The 27,409-nt window shown below is 36.0% G+C and overlaps 1 long non-coding RNA gene across 2 annotated transcripts in view; it reads right to left on the bottom strand.

The window, feature by feature from the left end:
- LOC141578178 (uncharacterized) overlaps window positions 1-27,409 on the bottom strand; it is a 200,164-nt gene that overhangs the window by 38,391 nt on the left and 134,364 nt on the right. The window lies entirely within an intron of this gene.

Below are 27,409 nucleotides of genomic sequence, written 5' to 3'. Positions count from 1 at the left end.
ACATTCTTCACAGACAGGCATAACAGACAAAAGGGCATGTGTAAAAGAAGAACAAGAACGAGCTCTTGGAAATTAGTAATAGGATATACAGAAATGAAAATACATGCTGTATAGTATGTAAGTATACATTATGCTTACATGCACATAAATTCTTTAGAAAGTTTGAATGTCTGAAAGATGACATTTGAAAAATTTCAATAATTTTTAAAGCAAAAAGATAAGCAATGCAAAATAGGAGAGAATAGTTTGAAAATTAAAGGAATTTATCTAGGAGGTTCCACATCCAATATTAAGAGTTCCAGAAAGAGGAAAGATAAAATTAAGTGTGGGAGAAAAATAAAACATTTCTCAGAATTGAGAGAAACAAGTCTGTAAGTTGAAAGTACCCAATCTGTGCTAATAAGGATTAATATTAAAATTATTAATATTAAAATATAAAAATTAAAATAATTTCTCACCTGAAAGATAAAAATGACAAAATTTCCAAACCCCAACAATGAAAATCCTGAAAGTTTCCAGCCATCAAAAATCATTTCTGTAAAATAAATAAGAATCAGAGTGGCCCTTGACTTCTCACATTGGACACCAGAAGGCCATGGGGAAAGTCTTTAAAGTTACGAGGGAAAGTAATGTTCAGCCTACATTTCTAAAATCGGACCTATCTACAGTTCACATTTTGAGGTCAAAAGATATGTATTTTGATACATGCTGGTGTTTAGAAGTTTCAAAAATCACCAATTATTCTTAAAGGAAGATTCTTTAAAAGTGGTGTCCCCTGAGAGCACACTACCCCGATTTTCCTCCAACTTCTGATTGTTCCTTTTCTTTCTTTGCAGGCTAATTTTTCTACATGTAAATCTTAACATCGGCTAGGTTTGGGTGTGAATAATTTTTTCCTTTTATCTTTTTTAGAAAACTATCACTTGAAATATTTATCTGTCAATGCATGTCTGCATGTATGTGTAAATATGCACTAATACAAGCACATGCTCATACCCACATCTAACAGAAAAATCTTAAATTCAGGTTTCCACTTTGAAACTACTAAAAAAATAAGATCGTCGTGTCAGAGTCAGGCTTTACTATTGTATTCGTTGGCCATGCGAAATAAATATGCCTAATTCAAATCTTTCATTTTTAAACTCACATATCAAGTATTGGAAAGAGGAGAAATTAATGAGTTCCAATCCCTAAACTATCCTGTCGCAAGTTATTAAGTGTTGAAAAGGTTATCAATCCTCTCTTGGAGTCAGTTTCCTCATATTAATAATATTTGACTGATGATAATACTTGTATCCTGGGCTGGTTGGGAGGCTTCAATGCAATTACGTAAGATAAAATGACTAGATAGAATTGGTGCTCTAAAAACATTTAATTGTTTTCACTTCAGCTTGCCCTATTTCTTCCCTCAGTCTAAGAATAAACCAAAAACTATAGATTTTATTTTTAGTTAATATATATTTAAAATGGAAGAAGAGCCTGGCTAGAGAGAGTGGAAAAGTGAAAAGTCAAGATTATCTGAGAGATACCAACTACTATATATAAAATAGATAAACAGCAAGTTTCTTCTGTGTAGCACAGGGAACTAGATTCACTATTTTGTAGTAACCTATAATGAAAAAGAGTATGAAAAGGAATATACGTATGTATATGTATGACTGAAACATTATACTATTGTACACCAGAAATTGACACAACATCATAAACTGTCTGTATTATAATTAAAAAAAAAAAAAAGGAGAGAGAGAGAGAGAAAAGAAAAAAAAGATTATCTGGGACTTGGGGATGTAGACGGAGTGATTTTATTAGCTCTCATGTGTATAGAACTTTGGGGCTATAACAGTAAATTATAGGAGTTTTTTTTTTCTGTTTTGTGAGTTACAATTCTTTACTGAATTTTCAGAAATAACTTCAACCCTTTTTTCAGGCTTGTGGAGTTGTACCTGTGTGTCTCTTAAATATAACAAAATACTGAATTTTATCTTGAAGAGAAAAATCTGAACCCTATTCAGATGCAGAAGAAATCGCTGCAAATAAACTTCTTATACCTGGTATCACATCCATTGACAGTCTATTCTAAACAGACTTTGTCCTAGTCACCTTTTGAGCAGAAATGATCCCATTTGCCACTTTATAATGTGATAAATGGCTTGTGTTTAGAGATCTTCACCCTATTTGCCTTTGGTGGTATTGAGAAAACATATCCCTTTAATGTTCAGTGAAATTTCAGAGTGACCTCTCGTGGAAGGCACCCCAAGATAAACTACATCCAATTCTTTATTTTACAGATGAGAAAATCCTGAACCAAGTAAGTGAACTGAATTTTCCAAGATCACACAGCTAGCAACTGGCAAAGGAGAGCTCAGAACCCACATCTCCTGAATCCTCACTGAGTTTGTTACAGAATAACCTCAACTTGCGTTTTTCTGAATACTCAGAGATTCATTAAGTGATTTAAATATGGTTATCTCTCTCTAGAATTAAGCCTATATAACACCTTAATTTTCTTTGATAACATTTTTTCATTGTAGACCTCTGACTGCTCAGCCTCAATCTTTGAGGAAATCTACAAATGCTTGCTTGACTTGAAACCCAAACTCACTGCTGAATAAAACCACTGTAGCATAAAGCATGGCTTTTGAGAAGCTATGTCCAAATAAAAATATCCATGCAGCGAGTCACTCTTACATAAACTTATTCCTAATATTCAATATAGTTTCCCATAATGATTTCAATTATCATTACACATCTACATTAAAAAAAAATCATAGTTGCGTGATTCCATGAGGAAGCTTGTGAACACCATTAATTTTTCTATTTGCAAAAGTCTGGTGGCTTCACCTTGGGATTCAGTTAGAAAAGTAGTTTGAACTGCTGGCTGTTACAACTCATTGTCATGTTTCCTAGTCACTGAAGCAAAGCCATCCTAAATGAAGACAAAGTAGAAACATTACGCCTGTCAAATGAAGTTACCGGGATCTGACAGAAGCTGTTATTGCCTTAGCACCAAATTTCAAAGTCTTCTATGCATGATCTGCTTCATTATAGGAACCTACTGTCATGGGATTTATTATTTTTTTTTCCCAAAGCCGCTGAAAAGTATTTTGTTTTATTCACCTATGTATAATGATGAGATTAACAGTCTGAATCCAAAAGATATCATCAGCAGTGACATTGCCATTGCTGTCAACGTGGTCAGAACATTAACACTAGCAGCTTAGTCACAGAGGTATCATTATAGAGTTTTGCATGAGAAAAAAACAAAGTACTGAGCATACAAAGTGAAACTTCTGCCTTATAAAGTGAAGATCTGGAAAATTTCTTGCGGTTTGGTTGTATGAAAATGGAAGTTGTTTGAAACAGGTTACTTGGAACTTTCATAATGAGTTGCCAAAAATTTAATCTGGGAATTTAATTAAAGTATGATGCTATATAATACAGCAGCATTTCCAAGATATTTTCCTCTTCAAATATAATTAGCATAAGATGCCTTAATATTTCAAGACCAAATGTTTTATTTTGTGGCTCTTACATTCTAATTCTTAAAAAAAAACCCTTGTTAATTTAATTGTCATATATTGTTTAACAGTGATTTACTCTTTTTTCATAAAGAAGTTTTATACTATATAAGTCAAAATTATCCATTTTTTCCTTATAATTTTTGCTTCTGATTTTATGTTTACAAAGACCAGTCCCATGAGAACAAATACATATTTGTCAGTATTTTGTGACAGTATTTTTGATGTTGAATATTAATTTTAATCTATGGATTTATTTCACCCATAACTACTATATTTTATGAGTAGAGTAACTGACTCTTTTTTTCCCAAATAATGAGCCAAGCTATACCAGGACATTTATTAATTTAGTCTTTCTCCACTGTCTTAAAATGCTACCTCTGTGATGAACTAAATTCATCACTGTTCTCCTGGACAAGATTTTGGGCTTTCTATTCTGTGACAGAATGATCTACGTAAAAATGTGCAACTATCACAATAAATTATAAGAACGTTATAGTATATTTTAAACTATGTGAGTAAAACTTTTCTCTCATTACTCTTTTTTTAGCTCATTCCTTCTTGGAAGTAAACTTCATAATTAAAGTTCTTAAAAAACACCTTTTGCTTACATTAGGAGATATTTATTATGTACTATAGCAAAAAAAAAATGTGTTATCTGTCTCTCATTAAAATCATCTCATTTGTTCCATGGTGGAATTTTGAACATTTTTGTATAGGTCAGCATACTTCTTTTTGAAGTTCATTTTTTGGTATTTTTTTATGGCTTATTGTTTCATTCATTATTTGCTAAGATATATGACATTTCTTTCCCATTTTATTTTTTAACAAATTATTCCTCATATAGTAGAAATGTTGATTTTGTACATTTATTTTAACCAGTATGCTTAATTCACTTCAATGTTTCAGAATGTTTTATTGATTCTCTGTGATTTTCTTGATAGACAAGCACATCACCTGCTAATATTTTGCAATTTTTTCCCAAATTTATGACTAAGTTCCTTTTTGGTCTTATTGCTGTACCCCAAATTCTAGAAAAATGTTAAACAAGAATGGTGACAGTAGGCATAAATTTTTTTTCTATAAGTTCTTTGAAGATGATAGGTAGACAGACAGATAAGTTCTAGGTATTTTTGCCATAAAAACCTTTGCTGCAGCAGAGTGGTTGCTCAACTAACTGGTTGTAAGGCCATTTTGCTATAAAAGATCAAATAACTGGTCAATTGACAGTTTGGGTTTTCTTACATTAGAAAATTATAACATATCAGTTTTTGCAAATCCTTCAGTGAGCACAATCATCCATCCCACCCATCACAACCAAAAGTTTGCTAAGCAATGGCAAATACAAGAGGCAGCTAGTAACTCACAACTGTCTTTGGGAACACTAATGATCAATTCCGCTAATCTAATGCTGTCTTTACCAAATTTCTCATGCAATATTAAAAGTTAGAGGCAAATGAAGAATCAAGCTCCCCCTCCCTACAAAAGAAGGGGATATGGATATGTGATTCCTAGTGAGTATAAGTGTCTTTAAAATTCTGAAAATGTTTTGCTATTTGATAGTTAAGAATGTGATGTAGATGGAATTTTGGTATTTGGCACAGGGTCTGGTTTAGATATTTAGTGAACTGTAAGGACTGGGCACGTGATGGAACATTTAATGTAGCCCAGATGTGTACTACCAGTCATATACAGTTGCATATATATTGATAAGATACATCAACATCCCTCATCTGTTCATTTTACTTCCAGGGAAATCTAAAGAAATTTACAGTAGATTTTTTTCATACCATGAAAAGTTTATATCTGACATTGGATCCTGAATCCTTAATGATCAACTTTGAGAAAGAAAGTGTTACAGCTATCTCTAAGATATACTCAGATACAACTAAAACCATGAATCTAAACACATTTTAAATATATTCAAATATCTTTGTATTATCATTTTCCGCGATTAAATCTTTTAAAACATTTGTTTTTAATTTTTCAGGTTTAACTTTTCAGATTAGGCCCTTTTTAATGTCCCTCTTTTACTTTATTTTAATTATTTTATCTTTTATGTCAAATAGCATATTATTTGTGCAACAAAACTGCGTGCAGCAAAACTGCCTGCAGCAAAAATACCAGACAAGAGATAGATAGATAGATAGATAGATAGATAGATAGATAAGATAGATAGACAGACAGACAGACAGATATTATAATTGTACGGTGCAACTTAAATATTATGTGATCTCCTTCAGCAAAAAGGCAGGACATGTTTTAGTCATCTATGACTCTAAAAAACAGCTCTATATTCCTTACGTAGGAAATGTTCAAAAAATATTTGTTGAATAAATGAGTAAGAAGTAAAGCAAAGAAAATTTTAGGAACAAATACATAATGAGCACACTTTATAACAAGTACCTCTTTCAATCCCAAGCTACATTTGCCTTAAGTATTTTTCTAAGAGTGTTCTAGCTGCCTTTTTTGTTCTTTGCTGATTTTTTTCTCGGGGTCCTCAGTTCTGCTTCTGGAAACCATTCTCATAGCTGGATGCCTGACACTGTTCCAGGCTTCCCTCACACTGAATGCCCCCACCTGGCCGACAGATCACTGCTCTCAAGGTACCATGTGTGGCAAACACATTTGGCAGTATCAGCCCAGAACAAAGTGATTCCCTTTCTCTGAGAACTGCCCCCAGCTGTCACATCTGCACTCCGTGGCTCTGGCCAACCTGCCTTCAGACCAGAAGTTGACACCAGACTACAGCCAAACAACAGAGACTCTGTCCAAAAAGTTGAAAGTGGGACTGAGAGCTGGGATCCCAAATGGAGAAGTTATAGACCTTAAAGCTTTCTAGAGATCATATTCTACTTGATATGCTGTATGCAGTAAGAAGCCAAAAAACTAGTTTGAGAGAGAATGAAGTAAAATACAAAGAAAAGCAGTGAGAGGAGATACAGAGAAATGTTTATCACAATGTCTAGTTGATTTTGTTTTTTAATATCTTATCCTTTCACATCCTGATACCTTCATCTTTGCTCTCAATTTCTGTAAAACATCTGTTCTAAAAAGTTTTTTTTAATATAAAATCTTTTTTTTTAATTCAGTAGCTTTTGCTGGCTTCTTCCATGACTCCCAAATAAAGTATCTTAACTAGGTCATGATGAATGTGTATCTCCCCCATTTTAAGAAACAGAATTGTCTCTCCTAAGACACTTAGATATTTATGTTTATTGATCCAGGAATTGCAACTGAATACAACATCTGGAACCAGACTGCTTAAGTTCAAATCCTTTCTATTCCACCTTGAAGTCCTGAGTCTTTGGGCAAGTTACTTAACTGTTTCATGTCTTGTTTTTGTCATCTGTAAAATAGTCATGATAATAGTACCTACTTCATAGAGTTGTGAGAAGTCAAGCAAATGCATGTGTAAGGTACTTACAACAGTGCTTCACACATAATTGGATAAAATGTCTGATAAATAAGAAATGGAATTTTAGAAACTAACTCACTGAATTGTGAGTGGTGATTGTCCTTACTGGAAGCATTATTTTCCCTCTAGAATAACATTTCTTTCAACACATGTGATCAGCTCAACTTTAATTCTATCTACTGTTGCTTTTAAAGATGATCATGTTCTCTAGGAAAGATAAGCTAAAAAATAGACCCAAATCAGAGCTGAATGACAAGAGAAATATGATTCCCCCATCAAGGTTTCCACGACCAAGTTCCAGAGGAGGAGGCAGCCTAAAGGCCAAGTGGATTTCGGAAATTCTATTCTGAAAGCAACGTAAACAATGAAGAGTATCCTAGAAAATGCATCATTGGTCTAATTTCTTTTGGGTTTTCTTATTCTGCCCTTTCCTCACCTTCCCTTTCTCTTTCCATCTTTTGTTTTCAATCAACCTTAGACTGGAGAAGGCGTAGCTCAGTGGTAGAGTGTATGCTTAGCAGGCATGAGGTCCTGGGTTCAACTCCCAGTACCTCCATTTAAAAAAAAAAAAAAGACTGTGAGTGTGCACCTTTGCACATGTATTTGCATAGAACAGTAGCCCATATCTTGTTGCTGTTATGAGTGTTCTTTATTTCTAAATATATGCTCTACTTATTTCTTTGGGCAGCCTCCTTTTACTTATGGTTTTTCCTGATATTAAATATTTATTTATATTCTAATATAAGTCAGGGTCCTGTAGGGAAACAGGTGGCAGGCACAGTCAAAAGTGGTGACGGAAGAGAGTGTAATAAAGGAACTACTTACAGAGGTTCGGGTGGAGTCAAGGAGGCAGAAGGAATGGCCAAACAGCCAAGAACTAGTATCACCAGGAAGTTAACCACCCCCACCCCCAGGAGTGAAGGACAAAGAGAAAAGGCTAACCCTGACACCCAGTGGGTAGGTGATGGCTTTCAAGATGTGGCAGAGTAGGACAATTACCTCAAACTCTCTCTTCTCCTGCTCCCTAATATCTACTGGTGCCCCCACTGGTCAACCTCAAGAGGAAGCCAGAGGCTATGTTTGGTGCCAATGGCCCACCAAAGCTCCTCCCTCTCCCTGCACCCACCCCCCACCCTACCCCAAGTGTAGGAAAGGTAAAAATAGGATGAAAAGTAGATGTGAAGGGGAAAATGGAAAATATCAGCCATGTCTTAATTTTTTTTAATGTTTTAGTATTATTTTGATTGACTTCTGTAATTTCACTCTTAACATATATTTGTAGGCTTTGGATTTAATTTCTCAATCTTTTACATTAAACTGTTTATGTCATTGCTTCTAGCTTTTGAATCTTTAATATAATCTTTAGAGAGAGCAATGTCAGCAAGGTGGCAGAATAAATGATTCCTGACTTCAGTCTCCTTCACAAAAAGAACGACTAGCAACTATACATAGACAAGATGTCTTTTTGAAAATCTCACAACCTTGTGGTGAGGCTGAAGCATCCCTTTTGACCAGAAAAATCAAGGAAAAACACAGTAGAAGGCTAAGAGGAGTTGGTTCACTTTGACTGCGTTGCCCCAACTCCACCAGCACACGCAGCACTGAAGGTCTCCCGGGCCTATGGATCCTCTAATGGGAAAAAGCCTGAGGTAGACATCCAGCTTCCCCTGTGCTGTAGGACACTGCCCAAGAGGCCTGCTTAGGTCTAGCTTAGTGAGAATTACTGGGGGGAGTTAAGTCCTGAGTCTTGACTAGACCACCAGGGATCAGCTAGAGAGAGAGAAGGTGGGGTAGGACTCACAGCAACCAGCATATAGACTTGGCAGACTACATTTGTGCTGGTAAAAGTGCTCAAGCAGAGATCTCAGTCAGCAGCTCCACCTCTTTGCAGAGCCTAGCCGTGCCCTGTCTAGCCAGGGAGAAGGGTCAGGTCAGGAGTTCTGCCTGGTTTGGGTCTCCAGCAAATAGGCGATATGGTTTGCCCAGACAGGAACCCAAGCCAGCAGCCCTGCCGACATGCTGAGCATGGTCTCCAATCCCCACCTGACCAGGGAACCCAATCAGTGACCATGGAACAGCCTCGGGACAGCCTCAGAGCCCAGCCCCTGACCTCGCCCAGTCAGGGAGCCAAGCAAACAGCTTCACCCAACTGCTGAGCATAGCTCTAGCCCCACCCACAAGGACGCCCAGCCAGGAACTCCCAGGCAGCCAGGGAACCCATCCAACAGCCACGCTCAGGTGGGGGAGGGAGAAAGCCAAGCCAGCAGCCCTTCCCAGCTGATGAGAGCCAAGTTCATGGTGACCTACAATGAGACCCTACCAAGACGCCACAGAATACCTTTGGTACCTTACTCTGGTCCTGACCTCATCTAACTTATTTTTAATCTTCTTTTTCTTTTCTCCATTTCTCTCGACTGGTTTTATGATAATTTTATCTTAGAGTATTCTTTGTATTTCTATGAGCATTGCAAAATGTTTTTTTAGAATTAGAAAAATCATAAATAAAATGACTGAATATTGAATAAAGGAGTAGAACAAATAATTATATCTATGTCTATTCATGTTGCCCATTATATGTAAAGTACTATTCTGCGTGCTTGGAATACCTCACATCTGAAGTGAAAATAGCTCTCTGCCCTAGTGGAGCTCGGAGGAGGGGGAGGGAAGGGGAGATGGTAGTGAGGGGAATGAAGAAATGAATGAACAATAAAGCTTCAGGAACATGAAATGATGGACATATTTTGCCTCTAATGTCCATCTTAATGTATGAAACTGCAACAGGCTCAAAAAAGAGAAAACAAAGAAAGTGCAGCCAACTTCCTAACTGGTTCCTAACTCGACTGAATACAATTGCTTCTTATAGATCCTCTTTGTCTTCCTTTATCTCCTCCCTTAAAAATATTCAGAGTAATTTCTTCGTTCAGCATGTCCCTCCTCCAATTAAACCTCTTTAATGCTTCCACATCACTCTGTTGTGGCACTTAAAACTCTCAAAGGCAAAGCCTCTGTACACGTCTATACCTTTACTAACAATCCTCAACCTCACAATTCCCCACAGTATCATCTCGATAGTAACTTGGAACATAAAATATTCTAATGTGTGTGAGAGTCATATAGAATTTTAAGCTTTGGTTTTACTGTCGTAATTGTTTTCCAAAACATAAAAGAATAAGCTCATCTATCTTCAGGATGTTAGACAAGTTTTGCTTCCCAGGATCTTTCAACAAGACACTTGATTTCAAACGCTTACGCACAAGGGAAGCAATCAAGCCTATTATCCAAAAGTGAGATACAATCTGTCTTTTGTGTTTAAATCAAGCTAGAGAACGTGGCTGGTGACAATGGGGCTTTTCTGAGGAGAGAGAGGCATATCTGGAAAAATCAATAGTTAGGGAGGGGGAACGTGAAAGGGTTCATTTGTGTCTGAGTATTAAAATGAAAATAACCCAGCAGTGATGGATTTGCTGGAAGTAGAAATATTGGCTGAGCTGTGGTTGTGGTGAAAAACAGGCTAGACATCCAAGCCAACTTGGCACAGCCTCTTCAGGTTGGCTGGGTCCTAAATGAGGACTGCAAAGTGGGTAACAGATAGCATTAGGGTCCAAGAGCTTCCAGGCAATCTACCGAGGTTGCCTTGAAGAAACTGGCACTTGAGGAGTCACCTTCAGCGTTGTGCTTTAGCAAAGGCTCACAGTTTCCTGGAAATGTACCAGCAGAACTCACACTATCAAAGTATTCAATCATAGCACCATGTGCAGAAGTTGCAGGTCCAGCTTTCCACACCAAGACAATGAGCCAATAAGGAACAATTGCATCACCATCGTTGTCTCCAGACACTTGGGCTCCCCTGCTTGGAAAAAGAGGATCAAGCCAATGGTCTACCCGTGTAAACTACATAAGCTTCAACAATACCTCCACCCCTGCCACATACACACAAGAAAAAAAAACCCTGAATGTTCTTGGATGATCCATGAGAGCTGAGTTCATCCAAGAAGATAACACCGCACTCCAGGCAATCTGACAGGTGGTGGCCCAAGCTGATTTTCTTTTGAGATATAGAAGTAAGAGTCATAAATCTATGTCTGCTGAATGTTGTGGAGCAATTCAAACTAGTTACATATGATCAGACAAGTGGATGGAATCCCTAAGAAGTACTATTACCCTCCCTTACCTTTAGCTATTTCTATATCTAACCTATTTCAGGCAGTTAAGAATCCATCCACTGTTTCAGTTCTAACAAAGAAAGATCCCAGGGTACATTTTATTGCTTTAATATACTTTTGGATTTCTTTCTTTGACAAAAATCAATTATTTAGCGTCACTACCTAAGGAGTGGGAAATGTGCCATGATTTTTTGTCTCTCTCATAAGTTGCAGTGACTAAAGCCATTCTAAGAATATATTAGGAAAACTAATCTGTCAAGTGTTGTCTCAAAAATCACATTTTTGAGATGAATAAAAGTTTATACAGACAGAATTTTGACAGGTCATTTTTCACTTTTAGTCTTTAAACCATTGACATTTTAATAAGTTCGCAAATGTGTCCAAGTTTACCAAGTTTTACACTCACAATGTCCACAAGAAATTCATCAGAGCCATGGTTTACTACTCAATTTTATAGACTTCCCTAGTTTTAAAATATTTTTGAAATCTCTTTTTAGACTTAAGAAAACAAGCCAATTAATGACTTAAAAATTATACCACTGACAAAAATGTTGATTTGACATTTAAGCCTATTACAATATGCATTCTTTTTTCCTAATAACATTTATTTACCTAGAACTATCATTTGTTGGGCTTTATCAATGAACAATAAGACTTACAAGTCAATGCAACCTTTTCTAAAACAAATTCATTGAAACCTAGGGTTGCCTTCTTTAATACTATTTATAAGATGTTCTGAGAAAAATGCTGTTCTTGCTCAAATAAATTTTGGAATGCTGCATACTTTTGTAGATACAGTAAGGGAAATATTTAAAATAATAACTATGGTTTTTGTTATCTATTTAATGCAGAATTCTCAAACTTATTTGGTCTTAGAAATTGATCTGTAAAATATATCTATTAATGGGCTTCTTAATCTTTGATCTATAGAACATATCTGGAAACATTCTGAGAACTATGCCTCTCCCAGTGTGGTTAATTTGTAAGTGAAGACTAGCAAGCCAGAAAAATCTGACTTGTGATGTTATATGTTTCAAATTGGCATAACGTTTAAGAATGAGGTGGCATTGAAAGATTGAAAGGAAATTACTGTATTTTATTTAACACTAGTCTTCCAGCTTGGCCTAAGTTAGCCTTCTTTTCTAATCACAATTCATTTGGCAGGGAAATGGCATCATATTTAGTTTCACTTGAACTTGATAATTATAACCATTGCCCTCAAAATAAGATGCAAGCAATTAAAGTCTTGCAATAAGCCACCTGGTGGCTTAATTAGCTGTGTATGCAATTTTGGAGGTGAGATTAATAGCAAAAGTAAAAGTTATAATTCGTAAAATGAAATCTAAAGCTGAAAACTTGGCTCCATAGTCTTTTAATTTTCATTGGCTGATTCAAGTTCCAAACACCTGGATCCAAAGTGCTTCTAGTGAGGAATACACTGATATTGCTAAGCCTGGATATACTGAACTCTTACTGGAAAGGAGTAGAGCCTAAACAAAATGTGTGACTAAGCAGTAACAACCTTTGAACAATATTGTTGTGCACTCAATATTAGTGGTAAGGGACTTATCTAAGGAACGTTTCTCCAAATGCCTTTAATATGACTATGTAAGCAAAAACAAACTTTGCTTAACACAGCTATTATTTTCCCTGGTTAATTTCCAAAAAGATGTCATATGACATGATAAAAATAAACCTACAATAAAAAACATAGTGGGTATAATATCAGTGAAATGTGACTTTTTTCTTTGTATGTACTCCATCTGAAGTTTGCGCATGCTTTGGGGAAATTATCAGTGAGTGACTGGAGGGGAGTATTTTATCAGGAATACAAAAAGAAAGATAATATTTTATTACATTTCAGACTAGCAAATGGAATATTTTAATTTAAAAAATGGTTTTCAAAATCAAGCTTTTTTGAAAAAGAATGAATTTTCTAAATTCACTTAGCTTCCATTGAACTTATCAAAAGCCAATATCTAAAGACTCACATCACATAATTGATTTCATAGAGTAGAGATAGTATCCCCTTGGCCTATGATGGGAAAGTCTTAAGGCCATCTGTCCTTTGGTAGAAAATTAGCATGACCTAAAGAAAGTTTAAAAAAAAAACTATCATCCCCCTTTCATCTGGAGAATTTGAGGAAGAAGACAAACATAGTTTGGAAAAACAAGTGTCAGAAACCTGAATCCAGTTATACCCTCCTTGGACCTACCTTTGACAGGGGAGAGGCCGAGAGACAAAAAAAAAAAAAAGTCTTTGAGAAAAGTCAAAGGGAATGATGAGGGTAGAATGTATTTGGTCACAATTGGAGGACCAGAGTCAACGGTTGTCCCATTTGGGACTGCAGGAGTACATAGCTAAACAAAACTGTCTCACTCCAAAATGAGGTAGCCTTAGCCGAGTAACAGGATCAAAGCAACAGGAGAAGGCCTTAGTTTTTTCACTCTCAGACCTTCATTAGCTCTCATATGTTACAGAGATTCCCAGAAGTTCCCACACTTCTCAGGAAGGTGGTGACACCAAAGGTAAAGATTGCTTGGGAGGACATAATGGCAAGATATGAGGTGAGTCACCTGAGGCAAGAATCAAGTAAGGGACAAAGGCAGAGGCTCAGAAGGGTCTACTGAACCAGCAGGACTCAAGGCATGATCAAGGACCAAAGGCTTGAAATAAATTTTGAGTTTCATGGATAATCATTATGGGCTGAATTGTATTCCCCCGAAGTCCTAAAGCCAGCACTTCAGACTGTGACTGTAATTGAAGATAGTGTCATTAAAGGTAATTAAGTTAAAATGAGGTCATTAGGGAGGACTCTACCCAATATGACTGATTACCTCATAAATGAGATTAAGACAAAGGCATGTATAGATAGAAGATCAGCGAGGAGATTGTCATCTGCAAGCCAAAGAGAGAGGCCACTGAATAAAGCAACTCCACCTTGATTATGGGCAGCCAGCCTCCAGGACTGAAGAAAATTCACTTCTGTCATTTAAGCTGCCCAGTCTGTGGTACTTTGTTATGGTCCTAGCAAACTAAAACAGATTTTGGTACCAGTAACAAACACATACAAATATAAAAGTGGCTTTGGAACTGAGAGATGCTAGAGACTAAAAGAGTTCTGAGGTACATGTTAGAAAAAGCCTAAATTGCATAAAGGAGATTGTTGGTAGAAATATCCACATTAAAGGCAATTTGGGGAGGGGGGTGACATATAGCTCAGTGGTAGAGTACATGCTTAGCATGCACAAGGTCCTGGGTTCAGTCCCCCATATCTACCTTTCAAAAAAGAAAAAGGCAATTCTGATGAAATTTCAGATGAAAATGAGGAACATGTGATTGAAAACTGAAGAAAAGTTAATCCTGATGAAAAAGTGTAAAGGACTTGATAGAATAATGTTCAAATATTTTGTGGAAAGAAGAATTTGTAAATTATGAACTTCGATATTTAGCAGAGAAGAATTCTAAGCAAAGTATTAAAGATTCAGCCTGGTTTCTCCCTGCTACTTAGAATAAAAGGCAAAAGGAAAGAGAGACATTGAAGAAGGAATTCTCAAGGAGAAGAAACCAGAACTTGAAGATTTGAAAATTTTCAGCCTACTCATATTGCAAAACATGAGAAAGCATGTTCTGAAGGGAACATCAAGTGTGGCTGGACAATCATTTGCTAAACACATTATGGGTACAACTCATGAATCCAGTCAACCATCTCAGCAGAAGCCAGGGATAGTGATGCAGTTATCTAGGAAAGATCTATGGACAATTGCCTTGTCTGATGGTTAGATCCTCATGAATTTCATGGAAGGCCAATGAGGCTTTTGAGAATTTTATACTAACAGAAAAGTGCCAGCTTAGTCTGAAGGGGACAGAGATGGAACAGAAGGCTGTCAGACTTCTGGGATCCTTTGGGATGGGCTGATAAAACTATCCAGCTGCAAATATGCTTTATCATTCAAGAAAATGGAAGAATGACCCCCAGAACACCTCAATGGTTAGGAGGGCTGCCGTTGCCTCCAGGAGCTCACAGGACACAGGTCCAGGGTGTTGGGGGAGCTGTCTTCTCCTCAGTTCTAGAGGGTGGGGCTACCTCTTTGATTTCAGAGAGCCAAGCGACCTATGCCTAGGACAGAAGGGGTGGGGTCACCACACTGGTGGGCCCCAAAGACAAGACCACATTCCTGGTGGGCCAAGAGAACAGAGCATCAAAACAAAAAGGATAATTCTCAGGCCTTAAAGTCTAATAAAATTTATTCTGCTAGGTTTCAGACTTGCTTGAGGCCTGTAATCCCTTCCTTCCCTGTGATTTCCCCCTTTTCGAATAGAAATGGCTACCATTTGCCAGTCCTGTTTTTATATTTTGGAAGTGGCACTTTGTTATGACAGTCCTAGCAAATGATTACAGTACTCCTAGCTATAAGACCCAGTAGCAGACTAGAGGAAAAAAACCCTTAGGAATCAGATAAGGTGAACACTCCTCAGTAGATCCTTAGCAACGTGTGAAACAACACAAAGCCAATGATCTGTCTCTTTCCTCCAAGTGCACAAATTCTCCACCTTTGTATATACTGATTACAGCTTTCTGAAAGACATAGGAAGTGGCGGGAAATGATTCTGAAACAATGGGCATTTAATCCAAAAAGACTATCTACGTTAACAGAAGATCTATTTGTAACCCACATTAACAGAAAGTGAATGCAAATATTAAAATTTAGTATTTTCCTTGAGCCAGCAGATTCAAATCAAAGCTCAGAAAGAAAGTTACATAAATTATAGCAAGTAATTTGCATGTTATTTGAATATCTGAGCATAGTATGAGCAAATTTGAAACTTTGCTTTAAAAAACTGTTACACATATAGAAATGACTATATATAATATGTGTATACTTCATGAAGAATAAGGGAAAAGAAAGAAATGAGCTAATGTTAAGAGAAAACTCCATATAAGAACAGATAACTGATATGAGCACAAAATTCAACCCTATATCTACAAAAAAAGATAACATATCACAAGTTAATGGGGTTTATTTCACAACTAAAAAATTCTAAGAAATGTTAGGTTATTAAAACCAGAATTCTAAAGACTAAGCTTCTTAAGTGTAGAAGCCTATCACTTTTGGTTTGAAAATAAACACAGTTTGAAAGAAGTAGCCAGTTCCAGAGCCCCCTTTTAATAAGAATTTCTGGCCACAAGAGACACTTTGACTTCTTCAAACAAAAGGAAACCAATCTCTTTTGGTAAGGATTATTTCTGGTCTTTGAAGTTATTTTTCTGTTTGAAATCCCTATGGAAACAAAATTTTTCTCATGTCTATACTGCTCTTCAGTTGGTAACGTGGTAATTTTTTCAAATTGAAGTCTAGTCAGTTATAATGTGTTAGTTTCCAGTGTACAGCATAATAGTTCAATCATACATATACATACATATATTCGTTTTCATATTGTTTCATTATAGATTACTACAAGATATTAAATATAGTTCCCTGTGCTATACAGTAGAAGCTTGTTGTTTACCTATTTTATATATAACAGTTAATATTTGCAAATCTCAAACTCCCAATTTATCCCTTCCTATCCCCTTTACCCCAATAACCATAAGTTTGTTTACTGTATCTGTGTGAATTTATGTACAAAACAGTTAGTGATGTTTTAATGCTTCTGCACACCTCACTTTTTCTAAACTTGAAAGTAAAAGTTGGAGTGGGTTCCAAGTAGTTTACATTATTTTCATATTTTCTCTGACTATGCTAGGAATTTAATTGATATTTTTCTGTGATTCCACAGAAACATTACAGTGCATGTAGATATTGTAGATAAATCAGATGCTGAAGAATAAAAGATACAATGTACATGAATCACAGTTCTTTAAAAGGAAAATTTGTTTTTAGTATACCAAAGCCACGTGTAAATATTGATATTAAGAACACCACCAACAAAATGTGGGTGAGGTGGCAACATAAGTAATAAGTCCATTTGGTAGAAATAATATAATTATGATGCAGTTTTTTTAAGGCACAAGTCCATCAATATTTTATTTCAACATTTAATTGCCTCACCTCCCTTTTTCCTAGATACAGTTCATTTCTTTCTTTCTTTTTTTGTATATTCTTTCAACTTTCAATGTATGATTTTTTTTAGCTTCAATTCACTTTTTAAAATATTTATTTATTTATTTAAGCTTTTTGGGGGGGTGGTAATTAGGTTTGTTTGTTTGTTTATTTGTTTATTAATGGAGGTACTGGGAATTGAACTCAGGACCTTGTGCATGCTAACCATGCACTCTACCACTGAGCTACACCCTCCCCATCATAATGCATTTTGTAATAATAAATCCTACACCAAAAACATTTCTTTATTTTTTGGACTCATTGTAATAGATTCTTTGTTTTCAAATTTGTAGAACCAAAGTTTAAATACAAGTATATTTACAGTGTCATTAGATAACAAAATACTACTTAGAAAAAAAACTGAATAGATGATATTTAAGACCTCTATACCAAGAACTACAAAGTGCTACTGAAAGAAACAAAGACCTACACGAAGGTCTATACATACCATGTACAGTGAATGGAAGCATTTAATAGTTAATTCTCCCTGAACTGATATATAGATTTAATACCATATCACTCAAAATCACAGTGGAAATTTTTATAACATTGACATACAGATTCTTAAATTTATGTGAAAATGCAATGGACCTAGAAGAGCAAAAAAGATCCTGTAGAAGATGAACAATTTTGGAGAACTAACAGCTCCTGACTGCAAGACTTACATGAAACTACAGTCCTCAAGAGGGTATGATATTTGTCTAAGGATAAACAAATAGATCAATAAAATTGAAGAGAAAGTCCCCATTATATGTGGAAAATAAAGTCCTGTTAAATGTGCTGCAACAAATGGTTAACAAATGGATTTTCATGTCTACTCATACCAGGCACAAAAATCTGAAAGAGCTCATAGACAGGAACATAACATTTAGAACTTCAAAGCTTCTAGAACAGTGGTTGATAATCTTTCTTAAAGGACCGAATAGTAAATAATTTAAGCTCCTGGCCATGTTCTCTTTATCACACCTACTCAGCTATGCCGTTGTAACACAGAACCAGCCACAGACGATAAATAAGTGGCCTAGCTGGGTTCCAATAAAACTTTATTTACAAAGAGAGGCAGCTGAGCTACAGAGAGTTGCCACCAACCCTTATGAGAATTCTTTTTATGAACTCAGAGTAGGCAAAAATTTTGTAGATAAGACACAAAAAAGTACTAAACACAACAGAAAAAATTGATAAATTGAACATCCAAATTTAAAAAATAATTTGTGTTCGTTAAAGGCAATGTTAGTATAATAAAAATGCAAGCCATAGACAGGGTGAGATATTTTTGCAGTAAATATAACCAAGGATTTAAGTATAAAACATATTTTAAAATCTTTACAAATTAACAAAAATAAAACAATTAAAAAATAGGAGAAAGAGTTAAACACATGACAGAAAGATGGCATATGATTGACCAATAGGCACAAGAAAAGTTGTTTAATATCATTATTCATATTGGAAATAAAAGTTAAAACCACTAGAATAGCTATAATTATAAAGATCAATAACATCAAATACTGGCAAGGATGCAGAGCAATAGGAAATGTCATTGATGGTAAGAGGAGAAAATGCTACAATCCTTCAGGAAACTGTTTCAAGGGTTCTTATAAAGTTAATCATATACCTACTCTATGACTCAGCAACTCAACCTGGTATTTCCACAACAGAAATGAAAACACACTCTGCTATGGTCTGAAAGACTTAACCATTTACCAAAACTTTTCTAACTCTCTCCTTTCATTGACATCAGCCTATCCCTGCCTACTCCCCTCTCTTCCCCTTCATCCTTCCCCCAATAAATTGGCATTTTCCCCGATAAATCTCTTAAACTTTTAATCCCACTGGTACCTGTTTCTTGAATGATACATAGGGGTTTAGGTTACATGGTTACGCATTTGTCAAGACTCATGGTATTGAACACTGTGCATTTCACTGCACTGGGATCCGTGCATTTTACAATATGCAAATTTTACATTAAAAAATAAAAATCTCCAAAGACATTCTATCTTCACACTTGCAAGTAATCTCATGTAATATGTTAGGGATAGAAAAGAATACTTGACACTTCTCTCCAGGGTAGTATTTCAGTCAGAGACATCCACACAGAGGCATGAACACACATTCACCACATTGTTTTTCAGTTGCTTCACTTTAATACAGGAGGTACATTTACAATGATGATTTGAGACCAAAGGATCTAAGTCTCTGTGTTGCATGGTAAATGCTAAATGCTGTGCGGTAAGCTAGGTTCACTGACTAGTAGGTAATCCTCCTGGACAGAAACCTACTATCCATAATTTATAGCCGAGTACACCTTGGTAAAGTACAAACTATTACAAATCGCAGAGTTGTATATGAATCGTCAAAGTACAAACTTAACCAGCTCTAGGTAAACAATCCACTGTGTAAGCCACCTAAGTTCTTCATCTTTAATTATTCTTTACTTTCTTCATTGATCTAGAAAAGATCATCTTTTTTATAACTCTAAATTTTTGCTACTTTCTAAGATTACATCTGTCTTGATATTATGTATTTTTCTTGAAGTTTTGATTTCCCACTACTTTGTATAGTTCTCCAGAAATTAGATTTCTCAAAAGATCTTTCACATTTTCTCAAATCTATTAAACAGTTGTCATCTTTTGATGTCTCACTTCCATTCACATTTCAACACTGTGTGACTCTGGCATATAATGAATGATATTTGTAAGGGTTATCTTTTTATATAATAATCATCTATGAACCACAAGGAATTTTAGTAAATAGCTGTAACTGTCATTCTTGTATACAGTAAAAGTGAACACTTCTGTAAGCATTTTAGGAGAAGGTATGGGTGGATAAGCTGAACATGATTCAGAGGACTGAAATGACACTGACTTCCCCTGTCAGAGGCAGCCTTGATGTGCTTCCTCTAGTAAAAGAAAAGAGTGACCATGTAGCAGATACTCAGTGATCATCGAAGGTTTATCTGTCACCTGCTATGTGTATTCAGACACTGCACTGAGTACACATGGGAATATATGTAAACAAGACATTTTCCCAATTCTCAAGGACCTCTTAGTCTAGCGAGGATGACAGGCAAGCAAATCAACAGTTACAGCAAAATAAAACAAGTGTTCTAATGAACTCACTGACAGAGACCCAAGTTGCCCAGTGTGAAAGACAAAACACCCAAGGTATAAAAGCCCAAGGTAACTAGGAGGTGACTAGTCAAGATATTGGAATATAGACGGCATTCATTAGTGAGGAACATTTCAAAAAAGATGGAGAAAATCTGGGCTTTTATAAAATAAAGGAGTCAAGAGGAAGGATGGACATGGGTCTCATCTGAGACATTGAGGAAAAGTCCAGATGAATTTTATCTACACATGTGAAGGTAGGATGGTCCTTCACAAACATAAAAGAATGGGAAGATTTCTCCACCATCAGTGCCTTCTGGTAACAGAGGGCCTGGGAAAGGAGAATGTATTAGTGTGGACACACTTGGGAAGAACAGAGATAAAGAGTTTCCATTAAAGATCACCCTTGACCTGAGTCTCAAAGGGAACTAGGATACACTCACATGATACGGACATTCTAGGAAAATCCACAAAAACAAACCAACAAAAGTTGGGTGAGTTTGGGGAATGTCAAGTAATTTGGGACAACAGATTTACAGGGTGTGAGTCAAAGGATGGCAGGAACGGAGACCTGATGTGTATAAAAGAGCAGGATTGAGATGAAGCATTTAAGGAGGTTGGATTTGAAGACGAAGGCATTGGGGAACCATTGGATTCTTTTAATGAGGGACATTATATGATTAGATTTGTGTATAGAAAGATCACTTAGAATAATGTCAGAAGTATGTAGAATAGATAATAGAAAGTCATACCTGAAGACAAGGAAAATAGAAAGACTGCCTTAAAAATGTATAGAATGAATGTTGCAAGTCTGAACTAAGATGATACCAATGAGTCCTCCCGACAGATCATTCACCCTTACATGACAGAATCTCTTATGATTTGTCATTAATGAGTGGCCTATACATATTTATTTTTATGTATTACTTTTTTACCTATTTACCTAGAAGAACATGCCACTTGATCACTCCTTTAAGACCAGATGTTAAAAGTCATTCTAGGGGGCCAAAACCTGCCACCCCAAAATGTGTATCTTTGGCATGAAAATTAATTTAGGCTGACTATATTTAAGAAACAGAAGACTCTGGAATTTTGTTCTTACTACCTCCCTTTTAACTGCCTAAAAGAATTTAGATAAAGGGCCTGTTACCAGAATAGAGCTACGACCAGAGATACAAAGAATATGTGCTGGAAGTTGTGGGGAAACTCAGTGGTGGGGGGCACAGAGACCAGAGCCCACGGTGTGCCCCATTGTGTCTGCAGGGCCCAACAAACATATGTTTACCAAATATTTGCTTGTCCATCTCCACGTGAATTTCCTTCCTCCTCTTTGAAGTCCCAAACCGCAACCCCCATCATCCTCTTCTGTCTTTAGCTGAAGACAGTATGTAAGCTGAGGATTTCCGTCATGTTGGTGAGTTACTCAGTTCTCATGGGTCTCTCCCATATATACACATTGTTAATCTGTCTCATGTTAATTTAATTTTTAGACCAACTAGAGAAACTTAGGAGGGTAGAGAAAAATTTCTTCCTCCTATCATCATGACATAGATTTCTTTGAAAACTTGAGTGCTTGATTTGGTACATTTACATTCTCCCTTTTGCCCTTTGTTTTTCTATTTTCCTATTTTCAGTTCTATATTTATCCATATCACCCCCACCACTCCACCTCAGCCCCCCACACTCCGACTGTAGCTCCTTTAAGAGGAGAACCATCCTGTAAATTACTGTATGCACCTGGGTCAGCATTTTCACCTTTTGTGTGCTTAGTAAATGGTTAATTAACAAGCACATGCATACATCATTCTGAATGGTAGCATTGGGTCAGGAAATCAGTGGATTTTAATGACTGACATTCAGAATCTAACATGTAAATCATCTTAATTTACATTTAAATGTAAATATGTGTGTCACATATTTAAATATATTAACATAATGTGTATTTATTATATTTACATTGAAATTCAGCTGGGAGTGAAATCAGAACGCATAAGTTGCTGACTTTTTTTTTTTTTTCCTGGCTTCTCTTTTGAAAAAGCTCAATGTCAGTGAAAGAGATTGAAATTATATAAAAAACGGCCATTTCTGCAAAGGCTGCAAGATGCTTACCTGGAAAGTGCTCTTATTAGGATCATAGCTATAACTTCCTATTATTATAAATGTGCACATATTTTAGTAAAGAATAAAAAAATGTTTACGATAGCCATCATCTTGTAATTCAGTCTGTAGGCAAGAGGCTTAGAAAGTGGCACCTGTAACCACCAGGGACACATTCCATCATTAGATTAACAATCGCTGAGGTAGCCATATATCATTAAAACAGACAAGTGCTGCACTGGTGACGCAGGCGTAATAAGCAGAACAACATGTGGTGTCACTTCATGTAGGAAAACCGCAGATATTTCATAGATGTGAGAATCCTGCTTGCTTTGGATAAAGTATAATCACCACCTCTAGAGATAAGAAAAAATAAAAGATGAACCAAAGCTATATTCAAGGGATGTATCTTTGTTTATCTGGTTTGTCTGCACCGATAGCACAGATTGGAAATTGAATGCATTAAAGTTTGTGACTAGATTCTGCATAGTCAATAGTGGAAAACTGAATTTTCCACTCATTTAATCTAAATATTACTCTGTTATCAGCCTCAAAGAGAGCTTGGTTATAAGCCTGATTTCCTTTGCAGAAAAAAATTGACTGGGTTAAATAATTTGGATTACGTACAAAACCTATTTTTCCCTTTCCCTTATTTCATACTTTCATTTCTAAATGAGGATTGCAAACACAGATTTCCCATTGCTCTCCCTTATAAACTCAATAAGTTACCATTACAATTCTCTCAGAATTGTTTTAAAAACAGTGTGCATTTATCTGTAAAGTACTCGGAGACATGGCCACCCATTGGATCTGCCCCACAGGTAATACGACATTCATAATTATGTTATCTGAAGCAGACCTCTTCTGATGTAATCAAAACTATTCATCTTTAGGGCTTTCAAATAACTGCCCAATTCACTAGCCACTCAGGACATGGTGAAACTCTCTGAGCGTCAAATTCTAAAACATACAGGGTCATAGTATCAGATGAAAAGTTTTCATTTTCAATGTTTTACTGTACAATGAAACATCACAATTGTTAATGGACAGTTGATGGTTGGATATCAAAAAACCTGTAGCTTCTCTGTACCTCAAGGTCCTCATATTTAAATTGGCAATGAAAATATTTATCAAGCAGAAAAAATTAAATTTGTAAAATTTAATATTTAAATGTTATTGTATCATATTATAAAAAGTATTGAATTATAAACATTATATGCATGTAAATCACCTAGCACAACGTAAGTGTTCCCAACTCGATTGCTAACCTTAATGAAGTTCTGTCTGATTTTAAGACACTGGTAATTATGTCAGATGGCATTATTTATATTGTTCAACACAAATTAAAGAGATAAGAGGTAGTGCATGTAAAAAAACCCCAAAACTTTATTAGTTTGCTCTTAGTGATTTTTTAAGGTTTCCATAAAGCATCTTGATTTTTCATTCTCAAATTCAATGGCTTAGATTGTTAGCCAGTAAGCCAAAATTCAACTGAAAACAAAGTGAAAATTATATTTGGTCCAGTGCTGATTCCAGTCCTTTCCTAACCTATTTTAGATTATTCACATTCTTTACAACTAAAGAAAAAAAAAGGATACATTTTTAAATGTTAATCAAATTAATTCAGGATTTTTGTTCAAGTGAAATATCAAAGACCAGAAAAATTTATGTTAAGTGCATTTTACATGAAGTAAAGTAGTTTTATTTTCAATCTATATCCAAATTTTCTATAGTTTAATTAACATTTTAACTATTCACTTTAGTAACTGTGATCTAACTTTGCCAAATAATAATCATAATTACATTTTACGTTTTGATGGAGAAGCCTCAGTACTAATTGCTCCATATTAATGCAATCATTAAATGCATCTTAGTTATAAACACAATTTCATACTGTCAAATTCAATTTTGTAAAAAAAGAGAAGAAGTCTCAGGCATAACACTTAAAACTTCAAATCATAATTTGAATTCAAAATTAGAACTTGGCAAGTTAAAAAAACAGAAACTACATATTCAGAGAACATGAAAGGAGAATGTTTTGAAAAGCATGTAAATTCTGGTTTACAGGAGGAGTAGCAGAAGGAGCAGCAGAAACCAGGACCTCCCTCAATGCTCAACCCTCTTTCCCACACTGGCCCTCAGGCTACAGGAAATATAAGAGAGGCAAAGGCTTAAATCTCAAACTGTAGCTATGAAATAAAAGTCAAACTGCTTCTTTAAAAACAATTCTTACACAGAAAATCCTTACATTTATCTTCAATTTATTATGTCCACCTCCCCTCATCTCCACCCCCAACAAGTGACTTCATCTTTTTGTATTTTAATCTTTTAAGTTATTCTTTGACATGCCCTTAATATCTCTTATGAAACAGCTTATCTTTAATTCAGTGAGGTCAACTGTCAAAATAGCAAATACTATCACAAAAACTTTTGAAGTAATAAATCATTTATTTTTATTTTCCATAATCACATAGAATTGATAACTGGTTCATACAGACCCTATTGGAATTTGCAGGTTTTGGTTACCTTATTCCTAAGGAATTGCCATTATATGGTACAAGTAGTGTGAATCATTTGTTTTAAAACTAGAAAGATAACATACAAATATACACTAAATTTATAATATGGTAAATGATTATAAGTAATATTCAGGAAAAAAGAAATAGAGCTAGTTAAAAGGAATAGAGAATGCCAGTTAGGGTGGATCTAGAATCATTGGTAGGGGCTGGCAGGGAAGGGGGGCAATCAGAGGAGTCAGAGGGGTGAGGTGTGATTGCAACGACAGACCAAGGTGAGGAAGAGAAAAGCAGGTTCCAGCATCAGGGAGCTGGCCAGGCACTAGCAGCTAGGTTGTGGTTTTCTTACTGAACATAAACAATTCCACGGAACACTAACGTCAGACAAGGACACTGTGACCATGATGGATCAAGACAAAAAGAGCATTTGGCAATCGTTTCTAAGTCCAGACAAAACCTAGACATTGCTCAAACCACAAAAATATCCAAACATCTCCCTATCTTGAATAATATGAGTGAAAGCAGCTTCCTTATCAATTATTCTTTCAGCCTCGATGCATTCTTCCTGCCTTATAGATAAGAATGATTTAGATACCGTCACAGAATGCCCACACTGCCTGACAGCATCCAAATGCATAGTACAATCCTGCTTCCTAAACCCTTCCTAAAATCACCTAACATAAGCCCAACTCCTAAGAAGCAGCCTTTTGTAACAGACTCTCACTCAGATACCTGATGGCTCCCAATGATGTGCTTTGTTCCTCCTTAAAAGGAACATTAAACCCAACTTGTTCAACTATAGGCTTATTCCTGGTGTCTGATGGCTGAAGGGCATTGACAGTGGAAGCAAGTGGCAGTGATAAAGATGGTAGAATCAATGGATTGAAAGGTCTTAGAGAAAGGAGATGGAATGAGAGGATGTGGAAATCAGAAAGTGGAGTACTTGAAACTGAGCCTGTGAAGGAGATACAGTTATTCACAAAGTCAAGGTCTGGATAATGGCCATGGGAGTAGACAGAGTGGATGTGGAAGGGAGGATACTGAAAGAGAAGGGTCTGGTAACTATGACATCAGAACATTACAAATTTCATACACAAGGACATTGCACACAGAAAACTGTAAACCACTGATGAAGGAAATTAAAGAAGACTTTAAAAAATGGAAAGATAGCCCATGCTCTTGGATTGGAAGAATCAATATTGTTAAAATGGTCACACTGCCCAAGGCAATCTACAGATTTAATGCAATCCCTCTCCAATTACCCAGGACATATTTCACAGAACTAGAACAAATCATAATAAAATTCATATGGAACCATCAGAGACCTAGAATTGCCAAAGCATGACTGAAGAGAAAGAAAGAGGCTGGAGGAATAACTCTCCCAGACTTCAGACAATACTATAGATACTACAGTCATCGAGACAGCATGGTATTGGTACAAAAACAGACATATAGACCAATGGAACAGAATAGAGAGCCCAGAAATGAACCCACAAACTTATGGTCAACTCATCTTTTACAAGGGAGGCAAGAATATACAATGGAATAAAGACAGTCTCTTCAGCAAATGGTGTTGGGAAAACTGGACAGCAGCACATAAAACAATGAAGCTAGAACACTCCCTTACACCATACACAAAAATCAACTCAAAATGGATCAAAGACTTAAACATAAGACAAGATACAATAAACCTCCTAGAGGAAAATATAGGCAAAACATTATCTGACATACATCTCAAAAATTTTCTCCTAGAAGACATAGAAGCAAAAATAAACAAATGGGACCTAATGAAACTTACAAGCTTCTGCACAGCAAAGGAAACTGTAAGTAAAACAAAGGACAACCTACGGAATGGGAAAAAAATTTTTGCAAATGAAACCAAGAAAGGCTTGATCTCCAGAATATATAAGCAGCCCATACGACTCAATAAGAAAAAAATAAACAACCCAATCCAAAAATGGGCAGAAGACCTAAACAAGCAATTCTCCAAGGAAGACATGCAAATGGTCAATAGACACATGAAAAAATGCTCAGTATCACTAATTATCAGAGAAATGCAAATCAAAACTACAATGAGGTATCACCTGACACCAGTCAGAATGGCCATCATTCAGAAATCCACAAATGACAAATGCTGGAGAGGCTGTGGAGAAAGGGGAACCCTCCTACATTGCTGGTGGGAATGCAGTTTGACGCAGCCACTGTGGAAAACAGTATGGAGATTCCTCAAAAGACTAGGAATAGACTTACCGTATGACCCAGGAATCCCGCTCCTGGGCTTATATCCAGAGGAAACCCTACTTCAGGATGACACCTGCACCCCAATGTTCATAGCAGCATTATTTACAATAGCCAAGACATGGAAACAGCCTAAATGTCCATCAACAGGTGACTGGATAAAGAAGTAGTGGTATATTTATACAATGGAATACTACTCAGCCATAAAAACCGACAACATAACACCATTTGCAGCAACATGGATGCTCCT

The sequence above is a fragment of the Camelus bactrianus genome, chromosome 1 (genome assembly GCF_048773025.1).
Source record: "Camelus bactrianus isolate YW-2024 breed Bactrian camel chromosome 1, ASM4877302v1, whole genome shotgun sequence".
Taxonomy (NCBI): Eukaryota; Metazoa; Chordata; class Mammalia; order Artiodactyla; family Camelidae; genus Camelus; species Camelus bactrianus.
Note: the sequence above shows the minus strand (reverse complement) of the source record. Positions and strands in the feature narration are given on the sequence as shown.